Source organism: Garra rufa, chromosome 5 (genome assembly GCF_049309525.1).
Source record: "Garra rufa chromosome 5, GarRuf1.0, whole genome shotgun sequence".
Taxonomy (NCBI): Eukaryota; Metazoa; Chordata; class Actinopteri; order Cypriniformes; family Cyprinidae; genus Garra; species Garra rufa.
The window spans coordinates 20,184,824-20,202,378 of record NC_133365.1 but is presented as its reverse complement, the minus strand read 5'-3'; positions in this window follow the sequence as shown (position 1 = coordinate 20,202,378).

Below are 17,555 nucleotides of genomic sequence, written 5' to 3'. Positions count from 1 at the left end.
AATCGTATATTAAATGAGAAAAAAAGACACTTTAAGAATTAAAAACAAAGGCAATGTTTAACATAATGTGCCAAGGCCGCAAGACCCAAATTAGCAACAAGAAGAATTACGATCTATGTATCTTAATAATATATTAATGGTTGTATTCCATCAATTATGTTTATACTGCACTATTACTTTGCTTACTACACTCAGGCAATAACAGGCCAGAACTGCCACATACAGCTGTGCCTGTGTGTTCTTTATGAACTGTTTTTCTGTGGGTAGGGGCTCCCTTTCATACTAATCCAGTAGGCTACCAGAGTTTTCTTTCAGGCCTCAATTCAATACATCAAGTGACACCCCAATCCATTCTCAGATCAGCAGCAGTAAGCAGAGCATCTCACCAAAACCTCTATCAAAAGTAAGTGCCAAGCTGAGGCAGACTTCCATGTGTCACCGTTTACATTTCCCACAGCAAGAGGCTCAAACAAGGACCAATTCCTCCAGAAAGGCTGCAGGTTATGTAAACAAAGCTCCAATCTCTGCTTGGCTCATCTGTTGAATGTTCTAGTGTGTTTCCAGGCACTTAAAAGGCTGATTTAAGATTAGAAATTATACCAATATAAAGCGTGTTAAACTGTTGGCAGTTTTGTTTGTCCAGATGTAGTTTCCATCATCTGAAGTCTTTGTGAGTACTGGCGTCTCCTGAAGTCTTCACAAGTGAGGCTGGATCCAAACTCGAACTGGTGCAGAACCTTGGGTTGGGCTTCCTGAGATAGAAACAGGAAAGCAAATAGAGAACGATGCTGTTCATATTATTACATATTCATACTGTCTATAAGACAGAAATTTAACATGGCTATTCCAAAGTTAAAGAGTAAAATACAAAAAAACCCTCAACTTCCTTTTGTGGACTTTGATTTGATGAGTATTATCAATAGAGTAATATCAGAGTTTTGTGATCTTTCAGGGGCCAAGCACCATTGGAGCCATTGCTCATATGTTTATTTTGCTATTATGTGGTTAATTACAATCAGGTTTTTTCTAGATCCCTTAAACATATTATTTGGGGTACAGACACAGTCTCTATAGAATTCAATAGAGGTCCTCTGAGGGGTTGGCATCATCTCTTCTTGGCTGTTCTGAATCCGGACTGAATCTTGTGTAATTTCTAGTTACCACGGGATGGAAAATAGAGAAGTAATTAGCGTAGCTGCTGTTCCAACCAAGCAAAAATGTATGAGTTTAGCCCAAGCTGAAGAATGTTGATCTGTATGTGATCAGATGTAACTGAAGTACAACATTATGAGATACATTATGTGATTGCTTGGCTAAAGAGATGAGTCTTTAATCTAGATTTAAACATAGAGAGTGTGTCTGAACCCCGAACGTTATCAGGAAGGCTATTCCAGAGTTTGGGAGCCAAATGTGAAAAGGCTCTCCCTCCTTTAGTGGACTTTGCTATCCTAGGTACTACCAAAAGTCCAGAGTTTAGCGACCTTAGGGAGCGTGAGGGATTGTAGCGTGGTAGGAGACTAGTTAGGTATGCAGGAGCTAAACCATTTAGGGCCTAGGTGAGAAGTAATATTTTGTAAGTGATACGGAACCTAATAGGTAGCCAGTGTAGAGACCGTAAAATTGGGGTAATATGATCATATTTTCTTGATCTGGTAAGGACTCTAGCAGCTGCATTTTGGACTACCTGTAACTTATTTATTGAAGAAGCAGGACAGTCACCAAGTAGTGCATTACAATAGTCCAGTCTAGACGTCATGAATGCATGAACTAACTTTTCTGCATCAGAAACAGGCAACATGTTCCGTAGCTTAGCAATGTTTCTAAGATGGAAGAATGCTGTTTTTGTAACATGAGAAACATGATTTTCAAAAGACAGGTTGCTGTCTAAAATAACACCCAGATTTTTGGCTGTAGAGGAAATAACAGTGCATCCGTCTAGTTGCAAATTGCAGTTTAAGAGATTCTGTGTACTGTTTTTTGGTCCAATAAGTAATATCTCGGTCTTATCTGAATTTAATAGTAGAAAATTATTGGTCATCCAGTCTTTCACATTTTTAACACACACTGTTAATTTTGCTAAGTTAGAAGTTTCAACTGGTCTTGTTGAAATATAAAGTTGAGTATCATCAGCATAACAATGGAAACTAATCCCATATTTCCTAATAATATTACCGAGGGGTAACATGTAAATTGAAAATAGCAGAGGACCTAGGACAGATCCTTGTGGCACTCCATACTTTACTGGTGATAGTTGCGATGACTCCCCGTTTAAATAAACAAAGTGGTAGCGATCGGACAGGTATGATCTGAACCATCTTAAAGCCTGCCCTTGAATACCTGTATAGCTTTGTAATCGATCTATGAGTATGTCATGATCTATAGTGTCGAACGCAGCACTAAGATCAAGTAAAACTAGCAATGAGACGCAGCCTGAATGAACTACATATACCACGGTATAAATTAAGTGTGAGGAACATAGGCCATCTTAACTAATTTACACTACTGTTCAAAAGTTTGTGGTCAGTAAAAATTGTTTACACATTTGAAAGAAGTTTTGTATGCTCACCAAGGCTGCATTTATTTGAACAAAAATAAAGTAAAAACAGTAGTGTGAAATATCATTATAACTTACATGAACTTTTCTATGTGAATATATTGTAAAATAAAATTCATTCCTGAGATCAAAGCTAAATTTGTGATCCTTCAGAAATCATTCTTATAAGTTGATTAGAAGAAACATCTCTTTTAATTGCCTATGTCCTATTATTATCAGTTATCAATAGTGAGAGTAAATGTTTTGTTTGAATCACTTTTTTTAATAAACTTTTTATTCATCAAAGAATCCTGGGGAAAAAAATTAAGCAGCACTGTTTTTGAAATTGCTAATAATCAGACATGTTTTTTGAGCAGCAAATCAGCATATAAGAATGATATCTTAAAGGATCATGTGACACTGAAGCCTGGTGTAATGATGCTGTAAATTCAGCTTCGATCACAGCAACAAATTACATTTTACAATATATTCACATAAAAAACTGTTAAAATTGTAGTAATATTTCACAATATTACTGGATGACAAAATAAACATAAATGACAAATGTATGTTTTTTATTTTAATTGTAAAAATTGTGATGTGATCTGAAAATGGCTCGGTCTGGCACATTTATATAACAGTCCTTGATAAATGAATAGATGAACAGAAAAATTATTAGAACAGTTCATTTTTTTCATTTTTTATTTATTTATTTTTACAAATGCAGTTTTTTTTTACAAATGCAACATTTTTTTATACAGATGCATAGATATTTTCTCACTAATACACAGATAATCTCTTACTAATGCTCATATATAAATTAAGTGACTGATTCTCTAGGTTGGGCTGGAACCATCAATAGGCTGTTTAGTGATGCCTGAAAGCTCTTTGCCCCAGATGTGATGGTTGTCGTTGAGGGGCATGATGGTTCTGATGCCTCCATAAATGGGGCTGGAACCTTGGATGTGCTCTTGGGTGAGGCCTATAAGCTCTTTGCCCCAGATGTGTTAGTTGTGGTCCAGGTGCATGAGGGTTCAGCTGCCTCCACAATCTGGGCTGGAACGATGGATGTGCTCTTGGGTGAGGCCTCTGAGCTCTTTGCCCTAGATGTGATGGTTGGGGTTGAGGGGCATGAGGGTTATGCTGCCTCCACAATCTTGGCTGGAACGGTGGATGTGCTCTTGGGTGAGGCCTCTGAGCTTTTTGCCCCAGATGGGATGGTTGTGGTCGAGGGACATTAGGGTTATGCTGCCTCCACAATCTGGGCTGGAATGGTGGATGTGCTCTTGGGTGAGGCCTCTGAGCTCTTTGCTCCAGATGTGATGGTTGTGGTCGAGGGGCATGAGGGTTATGCTGCCTCCACAATCTGGGCTGAAATGGTGGATGTGCTCTTGGGTGAGGCCTCTGAGCTCTTTGCCCTAGATGTGATGGTTGGGGTTGAGGGGCATGAGGGTTATGCTGCCTCCACAATCTGGGCTGAAATGGTGGATGTGCTCTTGGGTGAGGCCTCTGAGCTCTTTGCCCTAGATGTGATGGTTGGGGTTGAGGGGCATGAGGGTTATGCTGCCTCCACAATCTTGGCTGGAGCGGTGGATGTGCTCTTGGGTGAGGCCTCTGAGCTCTTTGCCCCAGATGGGATGGTTGTGGTCGAGGGACATGAGGGTTATGCTGCCTCCACAATCTGGGCTGGAATGGTGGATGTGCTCTTGGGTGAGGCCTCTGAGCTCTTTGCTCCAGATGTGATGGTTGTGGTCGAGGGGCATGAGGGTTATGCTGCCTCCACAATCTGGGCTGAAATGGTGGATGTGCTCTTGGGTGAGGCCTCTGAGCTCTTTGTCCCAGATGTGATGGTTGTGGTCGAGGCACATGAGGGTTCTGCTGCCTCCACAATCTGGGCTGGAACCATGGATGCACTCTTGGCTGAACCCCGTGAGCTCTTTGCCCCAGATGCCATGGTCCTATCTGAGGGGCATAGGGGTTCTGCTGCCTCCAAAATCTGGGCTGGGACCATAGACAGGCTCTTGGGTAATGGTTCGAATGAGCTCTTTGCATTTGGTCTGCATTTGGCAGTTGACTGGCACAAGAGCTTTGTAGTCTCCGCTGCTGACTTCTCCTTGGAAGCTGATATACATCTGACTTGACCTGTTAAAAAAAGACAAAGTCATGCAATGCTTCTACCATTTTTGACATAAGTGGTCTATGAATATAAAGGGTTTGATACCAGTCACAGATTAAAGTATAAATTGAATTCAAAAGAGTTTGGTAATACTTTAAAATTATGGAACACATATTCACTGTTAACTAAGATTTTCCCACAAAAACTTAATTACTGCTTATGAATAGTAAGTATTGTAGTTGTTGTAGTAGTTATGTTCAGGTATGGGGCAGGGTTAAGGGATCTAGAATATGAGCAAGGTCTTACCTCCTGCCTTTGGTTCCTCTTTTCATCCTCCTTGTCCTCAGTGGAACAGACAAGCATGGGTTCGCCCTCCGGGGAACACACAAGCATGGGTTCGTCCTCAGGGGAATACACAAGCATGGGTTCATCCTCTAGGGAACATACAAGCATGGGTTCGTCCTCAGGGGAACACACAAGCATGGGTTCGTCCTCTAGGGAACACACAAGCATGGGTTCCTCTGAGGAACACTCAGACATGGGTGCTTCCTGTGGAGAACAGTCAGGCATGGGTCCTTCTTTCGGAGCCCTGGCAGGTTGGGATACTCCCTGGGACATCCCAGCCTTATTAGATGAGGACCTGTAAGGTTCTATTGCCTCCACCCTTGCTTCATCAAGATGGGCTGCAAGAAGACTTTGTGGTGCCCCCATGGGCATGGATGCTTCCTGGGGGGAACACTCAGGGATGGCCACTCCTTGTAAAGAACTCTCTGGCACAGGTGATTTCTGAGCGATGATGACAGACAAACGTGTTCTGTGCGTCAAGGAGGCTTGATACTTATGCAGCAGGTACTTCTTTGTAGATAAAACGGGTATAGATATTCCCAGGGTGAACAACTTGGGCATGGGCGCTCCATGTGGGGAGCTAGAGGCCATGGGTGATGGATGAAGGGAAGATGCTCCCTGAGGGGAGCCTTCGGGAAGGAGTGCTTCCGCTGGGAATAACTCAGACACAGGTTCTTCCTGTGGGGTCTCAGCTGGTGTTCCCTGAGAGCAACACTCAAGCACATATGCTTCCTCTGAGGAACACTCCTGTGGGGAACCCTCAAGCACAGGTGATCTCAGAGGGGGCTTAACAGGCTCAGGTGCTCTTTGTTTTAAGGATGCTTGAGGCTTATAGTCTTGGCGGTCCTTAAACAGACATGAACGCTGTGATCGCCCTTTCCGGACATGAAAGTTCCTTGTGGAAAAGGTGGGTATTGATAATCCCAGAGTGAACAATCTGGGCACAGGAGCTGTCTGTGAGGAGCACTTAAGCATTGGTGCTCCCTCTGGAGAACACTCAGACGCAGGATTTCCCTGTAACACGGGAACTGCCTGTGGGGAACACTCAAGAACAGGTGCTTCCTCTGAGAAACACTCCTGTGGAGAACCCTCAGGCACAGGTGATCTCAGAGGGGGCTTAACAAGCTTAGCTGTTCTTTGTTTCGGGGACGCTTGAGGCTTATAGCCTCGGTGCTCCTGAAACAAACATGAACGCTGTGATCGCCCTTTCCGGACATGAAAGTTCCTTGTGGAAAAGGTGGGTATTGATAATCCCAGAGTGAACAATCTGGGCACAGGAGCTCCTTGTGGGAAACACTTGGCCATTGGTGATCCCTCTAGAGAACATTTAGACACAGGATCTCCCTGTAACATTGGAGCTGCCTGTGGGGAACACTCAAGCACAGGTGATGACTGTGGGGGCTTAACAGTCTTGAGTTCTCTCTGTCTCAAGGAGGCTTGAGGCTTATACTCCCGGCGCTCCTGAAACAGACAAGCCTGTGATCGCCCTTTCTGTACCTGCCTCTTCCATGAGGAAGAGGCAGGTATAGACAATCCAAGAGTGAATAATCTAGGCATGGTTGTTTCCTGCGGTGAACAGTTGTCAGCCATTGGAACTATCGTTGTTGCTCCTTGCCTGAAATAGGCAAACATGGATTGGCTGCTTCGAAGGATGTATAAAATCGTGGAATTGTGCTAGTCTGCTTGTGTCTGCAACACTATTTGTGAAACACTGTGAGAGAAAGAGGAGACATGTTGAGTAAAAAAACATTTCAGGCAAATTTTACATGCAAAAACAGGTCCATTGTCAATAGTGTAAAAAATTTTTTATGCTTGTTCAATAAGCCGCTTTTAAAGCCTGTAGGTAGCCTATAAAGGACACAGTTACAAAAAGTTATGACAGTAAAGAGACCTTTCTACTGACTCTGAAAAACATCAAAAGAAAGATTCCTTAAAACTTCCTTGTATTTGTCAAATGCTTGTGAAACTTGTTCAGTTTATGTCCCAATTGTTCAAGTTTTTTATGTTAATACAAATATTTACATGTAGAAATTTGCTGCAAATAAAAGCAGTTGAATGTGAGAGGAAGTTTCTTTTTTGCTGAGTTGATTTAGCTTCAATCTCATTGTACAGTATGTTTTAGTCTACATACACATAGGAAATATTAAAAAGTATTGAATAAATATTGAAAAATAATGAAAAGATTTGGAAAAACTGTAGATGGAAATCATACTTACAACCACTCGCTGATAACACAGTACAAATGAGCCATGAAATTTCAAAGCATTCATATAAACCGAACATTCTAATTAATCACTGTGACGTCACAGATGAGCGCCTTCGCGAAGGAGGGGGGAGGGGAGGTGGCGAGGAAGCCGCGCCTCCCTGCCATATTGCTATTGTCTAGTATTCTCATTCATTTAATTAAATTAATATAGCAAATTGTAGGATTTGAATGAAAAACATTACCAAACGAGTCAGCGTTTTTAGTCTCCCTGTACATTCTTACAACAGTTCTGAGCATGTAAATGCTATTAGTTAATGTCGGGAATTCCCATGCTAATTAAAAAGTTCATACTTATTCATTACAGTAGCGAACAGTGCGCATTCTGGAGTCAGAATAAAGATTTATGCGTTGAAACGTATGCCCATATACTTTATTTAACCTTGTAGCCTGCGGTTATTGGTTGTTTATTTAATTAATATTGTTTTTAGCCTATTTGTACAGTAGGCTGTTTTAACAATGATTTTAGCACAGCAGCATTTTTAAACAGTTAATGATTTAAATGATTGATTTCAAAATGGATGAATGATTAATTAATCTATTAATTTAATGAATGATTCAAATTAACAATTAATTCAATGTCATTCTAGTAATAGAATTTGCATAGTCTAAAATAGGCTTGACAAGAAAAATACAGGCATCATTACATTATTCAGAAAATAAGGCAGACTGTACGGAATAACGAAGTTTTATTTTAGATGATGCATAAAATATAGTGCAATATGGCTTGTTTTGAATCACTTTCTGCTACCAACACCAAATTTCATGTTTAATATTTCCTGCGTAAAGAAATATTTCGTGTTAGGTCAGTTGTCTCACCAGAATGCAGCAGACACTCTCCAATATATTAGCTAAAAGCATGAAAATCTAAAGCAACAATTAATTTATATCTACACACATCCTTAAAACTAAACCTGCGATACCGATATGTTATGTTATATGTGATTTATTATTATTAGCCTATTATTATTATCAAAATGATGGTGGGCTTTACTGTTCACAGAAGCCAAAGGAAAATGGTTATGTGACGCTAATTTTAATGGTGAAAGAGTGCGAGGTAAGAAGCTAAAAAATTCAAATGTAATTCAGATGTTAAATGGTCGAAATAATAAGTAGCCTGTAATGCAACCACGCTGTTTTTGTCAAATTTCGCTGCTTTGATTTGAAAATTATAGTTATGGATGATTAAGACTGTGAATATGTGCTTATTTTCTAATAAAAATATTATTTCCAAATAGTTCCAGACAGTGGAAACCATCACAGAATTTGTAATCGTTTTAACCTGACAAATATAAACCCAGCGGGCCAGTGGTGGACACCGCCCGCGTTTCACCGGGGTTTTTCTTATCGTTATTTTAGCGGACCACCAAGTGGCAGCCGCCGCTTTTCCGACGGTGCTCCGCTACTGTGGCCGCTGGTTTATAATACATTTTTGCCATCAGTCCGTGGCTAAAATCAATCTCTCACACACTTCTTTCACACAATAATGAACTGAAAGCAGTATACATCACTCTCAATGACAGTTGCAAATATTTTTAATGAACATATTAAACATACAAATACATTTATATTTACTATGCTTTTATCCAACGTGGCTTACAAATGAGGAGCATTCAGTTCAGTTCACAATTATTTGTAACCTTACATTAACCATGCTTTTGCCACAGCATTCTTAAGTAAAACCATAGTAAAAACAAAATCAACCATAGATTTAGGCTACTACATAAACCAGGAATTAATTATGACTGTTTCATTAAAACCATAGTAAATACAAAAATAATCATGATTTTGGTTACCACAGTTTTACTCTATAACTACAATACAGAATAGTACAACAGAACCATTGCATTAAAACCTTGTTTTAAAACAATTGTTACTACAGTTACTAGTAAAACCATGATTTCTTGTTTTATGTAGTGCTTTTTAACAATACATGTCATTTAAAAACAGCTTTACAGAACGTGCATGTTTCAAGGTTACAATTATTAAAAATATCCTTTAATAAGCCAGAGGTGACTGTGACTCACTGGGGAGCGTATATTCTGACAACAGAGTCATGTCAATTTGCCAACAGCTCAAAAATTATATAATATAAATTATATAATATAATAATATAATATGAATTGTCTCTTTTCAGCAGCAATAATCCAAAATCCAATAATTCCAAAATATGCAAGTTTCATTCAGTTCAGTAGCATTGTTTACACTCAGTGCTGCCAATATTCAATGTATAAAAAATAATCTTCTCCACTTTTCGGCAATGCTGCAGCTTTAAAGTGTTTGTTCTTCTAGTTCAGCTAAGAGGTCACACTGTGTTGTATCAGTCTTATATTATTCACACTTCTTCAAGTTATACAATTTTTGCAGGTCAGAGTTCACAAAACTTGAACTCGGAATACAGCAAAATGTGTATGAATGAAAGTGAATTGAAGGAAAAATGTAGTGTGACGCCCTTTTTTCCTGTACACACTGAGCATGGCCTTCAAAGATGTAGGAAAGGAGTCACATAAGTAAAAGAATGAACACACACACTTTTAAGAGCCACTCAACCCTGACAACCCGCCCAAGTTTTTTCTTTTTTTTTTGATTGACATTCAAGTTCCCAGTTGGTTTTGATCTGACAGCTGCAGGCTTGAAGCTTTCAGCGACCTCAGTGGTCCCCCACACCAGGTGGTCTTTTCATTCCAGTGAATTCCTTGCAGCTATTTATCACTAAAAGTGAGTGAGAATAGTTAAAAAAACTGTTTAATACAGTTGGGAGTTTTTCACAAACAACATGCAGCCAATTAAACTGTTCTGTGAATTCTTGCAAACAGATATATCTCCTCCTGTCGTCCAAAGCTGTGTTTGTCTCAGTGTTGAAGCCCCTTTTCTGTGATACTGTGATTGTCATTTATGCTAAACACCTCTCTCTCTCTCTTCCCAAGGCAGTCTCATAATAGAGCTCAACTCTGAATGGAGCCCTTATTCCCAAGAACGAAAGACACAAGAAAGTTGAAAAAGGGGCATCAGACTCGTGAAAAATTGAGGAACATTGAGGAAGTAGGCTCATGGATGCTAAGTGGAGAAGAGGGAATAAAGTGCGCTTTTAGTTCACCAGACTGAGCGAGCCATTCAGAGGAATGCTGTCCGCTACTTGGATTTGTTCGCAGAACAATAGCCATTCAAGCATTCAGAGCTGGTAAATTGAAATGTTTTCTCATAGAGTACGACTATACAGTGCGGTCTGACCAGGATCATTACTTAGATTACATCATGGTCTCAAATAAACCCCCCAAAACATAGCAGTAGGGTTAACAATGGATCCACGAAAAGCTAGGAAATGTTTGAATACAACTTGAGTACTTCTATATGCAGTTTAATCACTCACAGTGGCCTCTCAAGATGTCTAAAATGTCTGGATGTTATTACATTAGATGCAAAATAACACATCAAGCATATACAAACAAACAAAGCAAGAGCTGTTCTGAGAATTAACTTCACATTTTAGAGCCATTTTTGCAATTGGGTTTTTTAATTTAAAGAGAATAGTCCTTGCAAAAAGGAAAACTTTGGCCAACTAAGATGTGTATGAGTTAGTTCCCTTCCGGAGGGAACTCTACGCTGCGTCCTGGTTAGGACACTTTGGGAACTGCTCTCAGCGTGACCGGTTCTGAAGCTCTTATAAAACAACGACAATGAACTTGACATTGACCGGCGCCAGCCCATGACGTCATTAACAAGGCGCCTACTAGTATAAAGGGGCGCTTGTGAATACATCAACCATCTTTTTGTTCTTCAGCCTTACCTTGTTCTAAGCTCGAGTAAAATGATGATTCCTAGAGTATACAGTTCAGCAAGTGTGCAGAATCCGTGTCAGAGAAATCTGACACCAGATGACGTGCGCAGTCTGTTTGTTATGTGTTTGGGTGAGTGAGCACGCGCGCTCTGTTCTTGAGAGTGCAGAGCGCGTTCATCGTGAGAGTTTCTCTCTAAGGAAACTCCGCTCTCGTTTGTCCCCTTTTCCGAGGGAATCGGGACATTTATCTGCCCTACGCGGCTCGGGTCCCGTTGCAGCCGAGGCTGCACGGAGAACGAGCCCGCGGTGGTTACAGATGAAGCGCGCACACGAGTTGAGAGATGTGTAATCTCTCACGCTCGTCAGCCGCGGACGAGGGCGAGCTGCGGGCGAAGGATGTATTAATCTCTGACATCCTTTGATACAGCGGCAAGTGCTCTACTGGTTTTAGCCAGGTAAGCAGGATGTGGCTGTTATGGGCGAAAAGTGATTTTCTGAGCTCTCACAGCCTGCCTGCCCCGCGTATGATGAGCTGTTGTCTGTTATGAGCTGCGCTGCGGTCTGCTTTGATCTGCGGTGAAAGCACGTGCAGGGGGAGGTTGCTCATAACAAATTATATGAGCAATTTCACCCTGACCATAACAGACCAGTCCCCATATACATCCCATTCCCTCCTGATCTATATATTAGGATCGGGAGGGCATGGGATAAACCATGTTCAGCCGCACTCATCTATATAAGCATGTTAGTTATGCTGGTGCAGAGTGAGTGCGTGAGTATGGCAGGCCGTCGATGCCATAACCTGAGGATACGTTTGCTGTCTCTCGGCGTGGGTGGCGTCGACGCTGAGGGCATACGCGGCAGCGGGTCAGGCTGGTGCTGCCTGCACGCAGTGGCAGTGTTGCAGGCGTACCGGGCTGATCTGCTGGAGGATGAAGACCCGTGGAGAGGGCTGAGCTGTTTCACACCACAGGCTTGTAGGTGAATTTTTGCAGACATCGGGGAGAAAGATGAGTGCTTTCTCCTCGATGCGCCAGTCTCGCCTTCCGAATTATTCGGTACATCCGTTGTTACGATGTTCGACTAACTCAGGGAGGCGGAGGCGTGCTCAGCGGCTAAATAGATCCTTTGGGGTCTGTTATTTCTCACCGGTCCTCATCTCCACCCGAACGCAGGGGGAGCCTGGCCCCTCCTGGCCTGCGGGCTGGAGGCAGGGCCAGGCGGTTTTGTGTGGCCACTCGAGACCCTCCTCTTGGGAGGGGTAGGTCTCAGAGGAGACGTGATGTGCGTTATGGGAGACGGGATCGTAGGGAAACGATCCTCTCCCTTCTCCCTCACGTCGTGCGGCCACCCGCCCTTTTTTCCCCTTAAGACTCTGGGGCTGGGCTGACGATAGATTGATAATTCAATCCGTTGGCCCGGTACATGTACTGACATATAGCTGGTTGTGTATATGTATATGTACGTATTCTTTGTCTACCAGCTCCGCTTGGGTGAGACTTTAGTATTTGAGCTACTGAGCTCCTAAGGTCCCTGAGTGTCGAGTGTAGCCAGGTCTTCCCTCGTTTGTGAGTTAGTGTACCAGACCTCCACTCGTAAACGACTCCTGTAGGGGTTAGGCGTTGTCAGGCCTCCTCTCATTCTGAGAGTTATCCCTTGAAGCCTCCGCTGCTTTTGAGCTCGGCTTAGGCACTATTTATACCTGCATATGCATGTCTACACACCTACTGGGTGTGGCAATCTACCCCGTCCCGTGGTAAGAGTCCCTCTAGACTCCGCTCGTCTGAGTGTGAAGACCGGGAGGTTAGGGTAGGTTCCCCACCCTCCTTTTAAGAAGATAGGAGCAACCCAGGGTTGAGCGCATGGGCTGCCTCTCTTTGTGAGTCAGTGCACTGAAGGCCCCGCTCCCCAGGGCCCTGTCAAAAAGGGAAAGAAAGAAGTTTTCTTTAGTGAGAGAGGAAAGTTTAGGAAACCCCCCCCCTAAGTGTGAGGATTTTTTCAGGCCTCCTCTCTCTGAGAGTTGCGCTGACGAGATGCCCCTCTATGGAGGTTCTTGTCTAGGCTGATTTCTCACAGTTCTATCAGATTTGGGCAGTTCTGGGAGCTGGTAGGCTCTCGTGAGCCTCGCTCTACACCGAAGCTCACAGTGTTAGGTCCTCCTTGGCGGATGCCCTGGTCTGGACCTCCAGGTTTCACCTTTTGAACCCTGTATAGGCGCTTACAGCTCTGTCCAGATAGCATTTAGGGGGTTGAGTGTAGTAGGTCTCCCCTCATTATTAATGAGCTCTGTTGGTTAGCACCTCCACTCCTAGACTTTCCTGCCACGGTGAGCGTTGTCAGGGTGCTGTAGGCTTCCTCTCGATTGAGAGTCCTTCTGTAGGAGCCTCCGCTCTTCGCTGCTGCTGATCAGACCTCCTTTCGCCTAGTGGCGTCATGATGTAGGTCGGGCGACTGGTCTTCCCTATGGTTTAGACTTAGAATGGTTAGATGTGTTCTCCTGCATGAGAACCATCCAGTTGCAGCCTTCGCTCCCCTCAGTGCTCCGCTTACAAGTACATACTCGTGGTATTTAGCTGGTAGGCCTGCTTAGGCCTCGCTAACTGCTGTGCTCTGTGCTTTGAGCCCTCTGCCAAAGCTGAGTATTGTTAAGGCTCTCTCTTTCCAGACTTGAAGCCTCCACTCTACAGATTCCTGTGATGTGGGTTCATGTACTTGTAGCGTTGAGTGTAGCCAGGTCTCCCCTCAGTGGGTTTTTCGTTAAGACCTCCACTCTCGAGCATCTCTCGCTAGGGACTATTAGAATACCGCTCACCAAGACCGAGTGTTGTCAGGCTTTTTCTCTCTGTGAGATTCGTTCAAAGCCTCCACTCTACAGGGCCCTGCTCTCAGCATTTGGGCCCTGCTGTGAGTCCCGGTATTCTCTAAGCGTTGAGTGTAGCTAGGTCTCCCCTCACTAAAATATTTGGGTGAGATCTCCACTCCATAGAGCTAGGAGATTGAGCGTTGCTAGGCTTCCTCTCATCCGAGGGTCTCTGTGAAGCCTCCGTTCCCCTGAAGCTCCGCTTCTGGTACTTTCAGACGTGAGTGTAGCAGATCTCCCCTCACTGAATATTTGGTGTGAGATCTCCACTCTTTAGAGCTGGGAGGTTGAGCGTTGTCAGGTGTTCCTCTCATTCTGAGAGTCTCTATGAAGGCCTCCGTTCCCCAGAAGCTCCGTTTTTAGTACCTCCAAGCGTGAGTGTAGCCAGGCCTCTCCTCACTTAGAGCGTTGAGGCCTCCACTCGTAAAGAGCTGGCGGATTGAGCATGTTGGGGCTTCCCCTCTGGTGAGGCCCCCGTTCTCCAGAAGCTCCGCTTCCAGTCTTTCCCTCCAGGCGTGAGTGTAGTCAGGTCTCCCCTCACGAAGGGTTATTGAGATCTCCACTCCTAAGAGCTAGTGGATTGAACGTTGTCAGGTTTCCTCTCTTTTTGAGAGTCTTCTGTGAAGCCTCCGTTCCCCAGAAGCTCCGCCTCCAGCAAGCGTGAGTGTAGCCAGGTCTCCCCTCACTGAAGGGTTATTTGAGACCTCCACTCCTAAGAGCTAGTGGATTGAACGTTGTCAGGTTTCCTCTCTTTTTAGAGAGTCTTCTGTGAAGCCTCCATTCTCCAGAAGCTCCGCTTCTAGTACCTCTAGGCGTGAGTGTAGCTAGGTCTCCCCTCACTGAAGGGTTATTTGAGACCTCCACTCCTAAGAGCTAGTGGATTGAACGTTGTCAGGTTTCCTCTCTTTTTAGAGAGTCTTCTGTGAAGCCTCCGTTCTCCAGAAGCTCCGCCTCTGTACTTACAAGCATGAGTGTAGTCAGGTCTCCCCTCATACTAGGGTTTATGTTTGAGACCTCCACTCTTACAGAGCTCCGAAGCTCCAGGCTTTGCTATCGCCTGTGATAATTATATGGTGTTTCCCTCACTACGCTCTGGGCACCTTCTCAAACCCACAATAGTGGTGAGTACTCACGCGAAGCTTTGAGCACTCCTTAAAAACCCACGTGAAGTGGTAAGTGCACACGCAAGTCCTTGGGCACTTTCTAAAATCCACATGAGTGGTAAAGACTCCCCCCCTGAAGGTTGGGTTCTTTTCTAAAATCCTGTATGGTATGGGTTACGCAGTATTTCTCCGTTCCCATTCTAGAGTTGGTTCTAAACACCCCTGGGTGGTTACAACTCCACTGCAGATAGCACTACCTATAGGTTTGAGTGCCGCTAGGCTTCCTCTCATCTAGAGAGTCTTCCTGCAGAAGCCTCCACTCTTCCTAAAGGGAAAATAAGTTTGGGCGTGAGTGTAGCCAGGTCTCTCCTCACTTAGAGCGTTGAGGCCTCCACTCGTAAAGAGCTGGCGGATCGAGCGTGTCGGGGCTTCCCCTCTGGTGAGGCCCCCGTTCTCCAGAAGCTCCGCTTCCAGTCTTTCCCTCCAGGCGTGAGTGTAGTAAGGTCTCCCCTCACGAAGGGTTATGGAGATCTCCACTCCTAAGAGCTAGTGGATTTAACGATGTCTAGGTTTCCTCTCCTTAGAGAGTCTTCTTTGAAGCCTCCGTTTTCCAGAAGCTCCGCTTCCAGTACCTCTAGGCGTGAGTGTAGCTAGGTCTCCCCTCACTGAAGGGTTATTTGAGACCTCCACTCCTAAGAGCTAGTGGATTGAACGTTGTCAGGTTTCCTCTCTTTTTAGAGAGTCTTCTGTGAAGCCTCCGTTCTCCAGAAGCTCCGCCTCTGTACTTACAAGCGTGAGTGTAGTCAGGTCTCCCCTCATACATGGGTTATGTTTGAGACCTCCACTCTTACAGAGCTCCGAAAGAAGAGCTCCAGGCTTTGCTGTCGCCTGTGATAATTATATGGTGTTTCCCTCGCTACGCTCTGGGCACCTTCTCAAACCCACAATAGTGGTGAGTACTCACGCGAAGCTTTGAGCACTCCTTAAAACCCACGTAAAGTGGTAAGTGCACACGCAAGTCCTTGGGCACTTTCTGAAATCCACATGAGTGGTAAAGATTCCCCCCGAAGGTTGGGTTCTTTTTAAAAATCCTATATGGTATGGGTTACGCAGTATTCCTCCGTTCCCATTCTAGAGTTGGTTCTAAAAACCCCTGGGTTTTTCCAACTCCACTGCAGACAGCACTACTTATAGGATCGAGTGTCGCTAGGCTTCCTCTCATCTGAGAGTCTTCTTGCAGAAGCCTCCACTCTCCTGAGAACTCCACTTAGGTGGTTCTATTGCTTAGGCTCCTGGAGCCTCATGGATCACCTCCAGTGTTGAGTGTAGTTAGGTCTCTGACCTCCACTCCCAGAGTTTCCCGCAAGCACAGAGTGTTGCTAGGCTTCCTCTCGTTTAGAGAGTTTGTTTAGAGCCTCCGCTCTTCAGAACCCCCGCCTAGTATGAAGACTTAAGGGTAAGCTTCACTACTAGCGGTGAGTGTAGGTAGGCCTACTCTCGCTTAGAAGTATCAGGCCTCCACTCCTAGGAGTTCCGTGCTTGGGTGGCCGAGCTAGCTGTGACGTCGGCCCAAGTAGTGGGGAGTGATGTTCCTTCTTGACTCCTCAATCAGTCAGTTGTTCACTTACTCCTCAGCATGGCGGCGTTGGTATATCGTTCCCAAAGTGTCCTAACCAGGACGCAGCGTAGAGTTCCCTCCGGAAGGGAACGTCTCAGGTTACGTAGGTAACCCTAGTTCCCTGAGGACAGGGAACGAGACGCTGCGTCTCGTAGCCATGCTTCGGGCCCCACTTACGTCTCCATCAGACAAAAAGATGGTTGATGTATTCACAAGCGCCCCTTTATACTAGTAGGCGCCTTGTTAATGACGTCATGGGCTGGCGCCGGTCAATGTCAAGTTCATTGTCGTTGTTTTATAAGAGCTTCAGAACCGGTCACGCTGAGAGCAGTTCCCAAAGTGTCCTAACCAGGACGCAGCGTCTCGTTCCCTGTCCTCAGGGAACTAGGGTTACCTACGTAACCTGAGACGTTTTCTTCATTAGAAACAAATTTGGAGAAACTAGCATAACATCTCGGATCCTCTGCAGTAAATGGGTGCCATCAGATTGAGAGTCCAAACAGCTGATAAAAACATCACAGTAATCCACAAGTAATCCACATGAATCCAGTCCATCAATTAACGTCATATCATATGAAATGTTGTGTGTTTGTAAAAAATTCATCATTAATACGTTTCTATCTACAAACAAATCCTAAAATATGAGTCTTTTATCCATAATAACACTTACTTCTAGTTTTATTCTGAATTAAGGACTCATATTTTGGCCAATTTTAAAATAAAGTCTAATATTTGTGTTATCTATAATGTAGCAACATTCTTAAGTGAAGAAAAAACTGTAAGATTTACTTAGAAACTGCTAGTAAATTTCACAGATACACTACCAGTCAAAAGTTTTTGAACAGTAAGATTTTTGATGTTTAGAATAGAATAGACTTCTTTCAAAAAAATCTGAAATATTTTTTTTTACTATTTAAAATGATTGTTTTCTACTTGAAT